The 9,141-nt window shown below is 39.4% G+C and overlaps 1 pseudogene; it reads right to left on the reverse strand.

Moving 5' to 3' along the window:
• Nucleotides 1–696: 696 nt before the first annotated feature.
• Nucleotides 697–5,405, reverse strand: LOC109436587 (elongation factor 1-alpha 1 pseudogene; annotated as a pseudogene).
• Between the last annotated feature and the right edge of the window lie 3,736 nt (nt 5,406–9,141).

Raw genomic sequence — 9,141 nt, forward strand, 5'->3', positions numbered from 1 at the left:
AATAACTGGGAAACTACAATTTGAGATTATACCAACAAATTGACTCAATATTGATGTAAATACACAAACTTATACATGCAGCACGTGGACTTTAATATTACAGAATTTGGCCTTTTTATAAGGAGCTTATCTATAAATAACTCTTTGCTTGTTGTTCCCAACCTATGAAGTGGTGCAGCCAACAGACCTCCTCCCATAGTTTTTCATTATGTCCTAAAAAACATAGATGATTCTTCCTCTTAAACTAGGTGAAAGTAAACCAAAATCCCCACCCAGAAAATAATGTTAATACACAATTATCAAATTTTGGTTTCAGCAGATGGAATGCCAGAAATAGATTATGAGCAAGTCTTAAGTCTTTAAGCTAACTAAGTAGTACTATAAAAATTCAGGGTTGACCCAAAGATGACACAGGTTTCTTCTTAAACTTTGCTTCAATGGGTCTTGAAATTCTGTGACAGATTGTTTGTCATTTCCATTAAAAATACTAATTTTAAAAACTAATAATTTAAAACTGCCACACACAAAACAAAAGGTCCAGAAAATATTTTCCTTTCCTTCTGGAGGGTTCACAGTGCATTATCAGTAACCACTTTTTAATTTTTTTTATTATTAAACTTAAGTGACCAATAGTGACAAACAGTTCTGAGACCGTTCTTCCAATGCTGATTAAGACTGGGGTGGCAGGTATTGGGGATAATATTCATTTAGCCTTCTGAGCTTTCTGGGCAAACTTGGTGACTTTGCCCGCTCCAGCTGCCTTCTTATCCACTGCTTTGATGATACCCACAGCAGCCGTCTGTCTCATGTCACAAACAGCAGAAAGGCCCAGAGGAAGAAGAAGCTGTCGACACACACGGGCTTGCCAGGAACCATGCCAACAATGGCAGCATCAACAAATTTCAAGAATTCGGTGTGATCTTCCTGCTTCTTCCAAGAATGACAATCAATCTTCTTCAGCTCAGCAAACTTGCAAACAACATGAGCTGTGTGACAATCCAGCTTAGGTGCATAGCCAGGACTGATTTGGCTGGGATGGTTCAGGATAATCACCTGAGCTGTGAAGCCAGCTGCTTGATGGGTCATTTTGGCTGTCACCAGCCATGGTCCTTGGTGAACACCTTTGACAGACATATTCTTGACATTGAAGCCCACGTTGTCCCTAGGAAGAGCTTTACTCAAGTTGTATGATTCATTTCAACAGACTTTACTTCCGTTGTAACATTGACTAGAGCAAAGATAAAATCATTATGCCAGGTTTGGGAACACCAGTCTCCATAGGGACACAGGGACAATACCAATATCACCAATTCTGTAGACATCCTGGAGGGGCTTGTCAGTTGGATGAGTTAGTGGCAGCATGCAATCTAAAGCTTCCAGCAAGTAGCATGGTTTCACTGGCATTGCTATCTTGACTTTCCATCCCGTGAACCAAAGCATGTTTTGTACTTGGTTCCAGCATGTTGTCACCATTCCAACCAGAAACTGACACAAATGCTGCTGTGTCGGGGTTGTAGCCAATTACTTAATGTGGATTCTGACTTCCTTAATGATTTCTGCGTATCTCTTCTGGCTATAGGGTGGCTCAGTGAAATCCATTTTGTTAACACCAACAATTGGTTGTTTCACATCCATGCTCACAGGTCTGTCCATTTTTGGAGATACTTGCTTCAAATTCACCAACCCCAGCAGCAACAATCAGGACAGCACAGTCAGCCTGAGATGTGCTTGTAATCATGTTTTTGATAAAGTCTCTGTGTCCCATGGCAACAATTATGGTCACATACTACTTGCGGGTTTCAAATTTCTGCAGGGAGCTATCAGTGGTGATAACCGGTTCATGTTCAGCTTTCAGTAGATCCCAAATCCAGGCATACTTGCAGGAGCCCTTTCCTATCTCAGCAGCCTCCTTCTCGAATTTTTCTATGATTCTGTTGTTGGTCTCACATTTGTAGATCAGATGGCCAGTGGTGGTAGACTTGCCCTAATCCAAATGTCCAGTGATGGTGATACTGAGTTTTCTACTTTCCTATTTTGACTTAAATTTAGTGGTTGTCTTTATGACAACCTGTGTTCTGGTGGCAAATCCATTGTGAAAAAGTAGGTTTGAATTCTGTGGCATTAAATAATTATGTGACTTTGGGAAGATACTTAACTATTTTGAGCTGAAGTTTTTTTTAAAAAAAATCTGTTAAGGGAGAGAAGAAACAAAGTATCGGTTCTCTTATCTGTAAAATGGCTCAGATGTTAACTAAGATGGCCTAAGAAGGAGCACAGAATTTGGAATCAGAAATATCCACGTAAAATACACCTATGATTGCATCCTGCTTCTGCCCCTCACTGGCTGTGTGACCTTCAGTTAGCTACTTAAGTTCCTAAGCCTCAGTTTCTTCATCTACAAAGTAATAATAATAACACCTATGTCTCAGATGGCTTTGAGACGTTTAAATATTTTAGCCTAGGTAGAGATGCTTGATATTAGGTAAATATCAGACCCGTCTCTTTCAGATTTAAAATCAATTTCTTTGCTCAGTTTCCTTTACCATACCCTTGCAAGAGAAAAATTTCTGGTTCTGTTTTATAGGGTAGTCCAACCTCATGCAAATTACCTTTGTTGAGCAGAAAAAGAAATAACATGAAGCAACATTAATTCAAATTTGCATTTTGCCAATTATATGAAATTTAATAGCAATATTTGAATCTACGCACTACTATGGTTACTGGTTATAAGGCACTAAATATTAACCAAGAAAGTTCTATTTAAGGAAGGGTATTCAGAAAGGTGATATTTTGTCTACAGATTCTTTCATTACCATGTAGTTTCTGTATCTAACATAAAGATAATACTTTCCCAGAATCAATTCTAAATCCCTAGTCTGTTTACTTTAATAATAGTGGAAAATACAGTAGGAGTGCATCTCGCTTCAGCAGTCATCCACTCCTAACTGCACTAAGCCAGGGATAGCTCCATTCAGGTTTAAAGCAAAACGCAGCCCACACACAAAGAAAGTATGAAATCCTAAATTTACCAATGAAAATGAGAAATCCGTCTCTTCTTCTGGATCATGTTCCAACATTTCTTCTCATTAAATAGCCAGCCATCATGAGCGTGCCTTGTGCAGGACTTCATCTCACCAAGTACTGCTTCTGCAGTATCACGGAAGAACAGCTACAGTGAAGGGACAGGTCTATCTGCCTTCTTTCTGCCCATATTTCTTGGGTGCCTGCACTTTCTGTCTCCCTAGGGTCCTAGTGTCTTGAGAGGAGAGAGGGAGATCTTCCCTGGACCTAAGAAGTGTTGATGGGCCAGTTTTTCTGTCCTAAATCTTCTATTTGCTATGGGCCTCATGCTGTCTCTATTTCACGCGGATGTATATCTGAGCCTCACATATCAAAGACAGCTAGGATAAGGGGAATAGGTCTGAGAAAGGGAGACAAGCACATGTAATTATACAGGACAATACAAATATATTTTTCTTAATTTTGGTCCACATTTTCATCTGTTAACTTAATGGGATAAGAATATATTGTATTGACTAAGCCCCTTTGTAGTTGCCCCTAGGTTGGAAAATAGTTCTTAGCTGATAAAGAATTTCCAAATGATTATTTGTGCTTCAAAAGATGCTCCTCTGGGCATTGTGTTAATATGTGCTGCCTATATTTCTGACCTAATAGTTCCTTCTACTTGTATGGGCCATAATATTTCTTTGATAAGTATTTATGATGTTGAATTCTCAATTCCTAAAGAAATGAGCTTACATGGAACATTGGAGGTGGGCAGTCAGAGCAGGCTAGAGCATAAATCTACAAGCTGTTTCCAGTTGGCCCTTGGCGCTAGGGCCTTCTGATTTATTGAAATCTGACCAGTAACCATAAAGCCATATCAGGTCAAATCCTTGAATTCTGATTAAATCTGTGTCATTCTCTTTATCATCACCCCAACACCACATCCCACCCAGATTCCTGGAATAACTTTCTAACCAATCTGGTCTAGAAAAGAGTAGACTCTTTCTCACTGAGTCTCCGCAATACAACCAAACGGATCTTTTAAAAACTCACTTTTTAGAGAATCATGGCTATATTTGAATCTGTCAACAATTTTCTATTGTCTTTATAATAAGGCCCCAGAGCCTTAACGAGGTCTACATGGCCCTCCACATTTGGGCTTTCTCCACTCCAACCTCACATTGGGCGATTCCTCACACCAATCTTACTTTCATTTCTCAAATGTGCCAACCTTTCCATGTTGGGGCTTTCATTCATGATGTTCCTTTTTTTCTGAAAAACTTTCCCTCAAATTCTTTGCCTGATCCGGAGGCAGTATCTTTGCTTTGGTTGGTTCTCAGAGGTATTTAATCCATGATTAAAGCTCAGAATCATACTACACTGGATAGAGGCCTTTCCCAGGCTGATTAAAATGTAAAACTGGATTTCTGATCTGAAAGTCTTCAGTATATCCTACACACACACACACACACACACACACACACACACACACACACACACCATTATTAAAACAAATAAGTTTTATAATATTCGTTAATTTATATTAATAATATATGTAAGTGTTTATGGGCTGCCAGTTAGTCCTTGGGACTAATGTTTTATTTCATAATTGTTTAAATTATAGTTCAAATATGAATTATATCTTGATAATTCCTAGCAGGGTAAAGAAATTTTGATCAAAATCTTTAGGCTCCTTTCAATGCTATTGTTAAGGTGGGGGTAATGACAAGTGGGGAGAAGAAGGAGGAGGAGGAGGACACTAGAGAAGAGCTAATTGATTTATCTATTTAATATCTAATCAATTTATTTAGCAATATGCAATAGCAAAAGACAAAGGCACTTAAAAGAATGTGCTAATGACAGAAAGTAAAGGTGGTTAAGACTAAACTATATACATTGATACCAATGTCATGTCAGAAGAGTACACATACATATAAGTTTAGGAGATCTCAACATATGTTTACTATTGATCAAAAATCACTTGGCTGAATATACAAATAATATCTATAAGGAGTATCCAAAAACAGTAATAAACTCTATAGGATAGTAACTATTACAGTAGATTTCAAAAGCTCACCAAACCGTAGGAAAAACAACACTGGAACAGTCAGGATTCAAAACCTTGTCAGGCCTGCAGCTGAAAGAAACTCAGGCGTCTCCCACTGCTGCTTGCTAGCTCCCAAGAATGTTGTTGCTGTTGCCCTTGCTGTTGTGGTTGTTGTTGTTGGAAGTTGGGCGTCTCCTGATGCTGCAAGCTGCAAGCTGCACACAAGTTTTCAACATGCTAACCAGTTCTCATGCTAACCGTGGGGAACAACACTGGAGAGGTCGGGAACCAGCCAGACCTCACCAGGTCGACAGCTGGAAGTCAGGGCATCTCTAGGTGTTGTAAGCTGCATGCTGTATATGAGTCTTCAAAATGTTAGAATGATGAAGAATCACCAATGATAGATGACAAAATTACAAAATTACACTGCCAACTGAGGTCCGTCTTATATATTTTCTCAGATGTACCTTAGAGCCAAGCTTCTTGTTCCTGCCTCCCCCTCAGGGAATGGCCAGTTCCAGGAGGGTCCAGCAGTTACTGTGATAAGAATATTGCTTATCCGACTGAAGGGCCAGTTCATTCGGACAAACAACACCTGCTGTTCTTGCCTGGGATCATCGGCCCAAGGCCTTCCAAAGCCTGGCAACGTGCCTGTCACGTCCTTCTGATATAACTTAGTTGCTTCTCCATCTCATCTGCTGATGCCAGCAAAACAGACAGAAAGCAACACCCTCCTATATCTCTCCTGCTGGGATCAAGGTGAGGGAGAAATTTTCTTAAATCTAAGCTAACCAATACCTCACTTGCAGTCTTTCATGGGAGGGAACCCCACATGCAGTGTCTCATATGGGGAAACAAAAAGCTAACTAAAAGCTAACCATCACCTCCCATGCAGTCTCTCGTGTGAGGGAACAAACACTAACCTTAATCTGACCAACCACCTCATGTGGGGGAGACTAACATTGCCCCACATGAGGGAAACAGAAAAACAGACAAAAAAGCTAACATCAGCCAATAGAGGCGAATTTTCTTAACATCTTTCCTACAGTGGGCAGATCACTTTTCCCATGTGGTTACATGAAAAAAAGGTCTTAATTCATTTGGTTGGTTAATTGAGATTTCAATAAGTAGCTATTAATAAAATAACATTAATGTTCAATATAACTGCTCCCCGCACAAGAACGCAGGATATGGTAAGGCCAAAAAGGAACAACAACAGAGCGATAGATAGGGGACTCATACCACTATATTCTCGAGACACAAAAGCAGACATCCACCAGTACCCCAATGAGGGGTCTTCCTGCACCCCAGTCTTGCTGGTGGCTGGTGGAGACACAGGAAGTAGGATCAAGAAGATCTGCACCATCCATGCCCTCTGCAACCCACTTGTTAACCACACTTGCTAGCTGCAATCCACGCTTGCTAGCATAGCCACGGCAGTTATATTAGTGGCTAATGGCTCACTGATTACAGCTGGTGGCCAACTAGTTACAGCTGATGGCCATCTGATCATAGCTGATAGCCATCTACTATCTGAGCCAGCACCTTTCCATGTGAGGTCGAGAGCTTGGAAACTGCTCTCTGAGATTCTGTCCCTACACTAACTCAGATTCTATTCAGAGGTCATTAACTGGTGATCTGTAGGTCAAAACCAGCCTATAAACATGTTTTGTTTAGCCTATACAGTATACAAAAAACGATTTGAGGCAGTATTTAGAATTTGGGAGAATGAATATAATTGAGATTTCTAGCTTCTGTAAACCTAGGAGGTTCTGATGACCTGGGATTCATATTCCCCTCCAGGCAACAAACAGCTAGAGTGGAGTGGCAGGTGTTCCTTTTAGGGAGAGCAGTGGTTCTTAGAGTGCCCGTCAGAATCACCTGGAAGTCTTGTTAAACAATTGCAGGCCCCACCTAGGAGTGTCTGATTTAGTAGGTGGGCACCTGAAACTGCACTTCTAATAAGCTCCCAGATGATGGTGGTGTGGTAGATCAGGGGTCCACACTTTGAGAACCACTGAGGTAGGCAGGAAAATATGCTTTCCAGTAAACCATGGTCCTCCCACTTCCTGTTCATTCTCTTAATTTGGGTATCCATAGCCATTTATCATCAAGCTCACTTTGTTATCTTTGGTATATTTAGAGAACTATTTTTCCATATGTATATCTCCTGAAAGTGGGAAAATTAAATAAAAAAAAAAAAAAAAGGAGAACTGTATGTCTTTGTGGAAGCAAAGACTATTCCAACAGATTTACCATTCAAACACTTGTCTCTTTTCACTTGTATGCATTTCCTACTTGGCATCAGGAACCTTTTGAGTTTGTGATGAGCTCAGTTCCATGGCAACTTTCACATACAAAAATAATTTGCCAATAAACTTGGGTAGTAGGACTTTGGCTTTCATTCATCCACACCTGGGTTTGAGCTCCTGGCTCTACTGTTTACCAGCTCTGTGATCTTAGAAAGCTTCTGAATCTTATTAAGCCTTGTTTCTTCATGTATAATAGAAGGACTTTGATGATACCCACTCCACTGGGTTATTGTGAAATTAAAAGATTGGATGGGAGACACAATAAATGCTCAATAACTGTTATATTCCAATGTTACTGTTGACATTTTAATACAGATTTTAAGATAATATAATCATAAGCTGGAAGGAGAGGGAAGAAACTAAGCAGAAATGAAAAGTGTCAGTAACCTGGAAAAGCTGGATGAGGAAGATTAAAACCTAGAATGAGCAGAGGTTTACAAAAAGTACAAAGGACAAAAAATTAAACAAACAAACAAATAAATAAATAAAAATTTAAAAAATTGAACCTCAGTCATTTTTAGAGAAAGAAAAATAAGGAAGAAATAACTACAGCTTAAGGAAAGTTGTATAATGTTAACAGACCACAGAAAGAAACTAGAACTATTGAACTAGTGTTTTAATTTTGGTCAAAGAAAAGTATTTTTGGTCAGAAAGGGAAGAATAAACATTGGTAAAGGAATAAAATTGTTAGAGACAGAGAGCTATCTGAATGATTTCATATTAATCATTTCATAGACTACTGGAAAAAAAGGCAGGTAAGATTGTGGAACCACAAATGGTAGTCATGAGGAAACACAGAGCATGAGCACGTGTCTGGACAATGATACAGAGATAGATGTTATCCAGATTTCCAAATGGGAGAAGAGGAAGAGTCTATTCATTCTCATAATTTCATTAATTATAAACCAATAAGCTTGAGATGCACCCCAAGCTAAATATTTAATGGACTGTTTGTGAGCATTTAAGAAAGGAAAAGAATGATCATAAAGAGTTGGCACTGGATCTTAAACGCAAGTTTTGTTAGTGTATTTATTATCTTTTCTGATAAGATGATTAGCTAGTAGATCATGGAAATGAGTCACTCACTCAGCAAATATTTATTAAATCCTAACTAGGTGCAGGCATATTGTCTGTCATGTATTTTCTGGAGAAATATGCAATAAGTTCATTTATTACTAGACATGGGATAGAATCAAGCATTCTAGGAAGAAGTAGGACAGAGATTTGGCCAGGAATACAAAAAAGAACAGTGATAGTCTTTACCAAAATTGGAATACAGGAGTTGCTGAGTGGGGTAATAGGAAACAAGTTTATTTTTGGACTTGTGTTTATAATGCAGGTGGAAATGTCTGTTAATGTAAAGATATGAAGCTCAGAGGCTCTGGACTAGAGACACAGATCTGGGAGTCATTAGCTTGTGTGGTTATTAAACTCTTTCCAGTGGCTGAGATTTCTCAGAGGGCTATATTGAGTGAGAAGAGGGCTAAGGATAGAGTGAAGGTAGAACTGATATTTAAGGAAAGAAGAAAAAGAGCTTACAAAAAGGACTGAGAAACAAAGATCAGGACAGTGGGAGGAGAACCAGAAGAGAGTGGTGTTACCTGGCCAAGGAAGGAGAGAAACTCCTGCATGGTGCTGTGGACTCATATGGATGTGAAACACATGTCTTGGTGGTGATAGCAGTCAGCAGTGATGTGTGAGTTTTGTCCAGTCGTCCTCAGCTGTAGGAGGTCTACACCCTCACCTCAGGGTGCAGGAGAGGAAAAGGGACAAGGA

Source organism: Rhinolophus sinicus, chromosome 14, assembly GCF_057876585.1.
Source record: "Rhinolophus sinicus isolate RSI-liver-muscle chromosome 14, RSI-T2T, whole genome shotgun sequence".
In the NCBI taxonomy this organism is placed as follows: domain Eukaryota; kingdom Metazoa; phylum Chordata; class Mammalia; order Chiroptera; family Rhinolophidae; genus Rhinolophus; species Rhinolophus sinicus.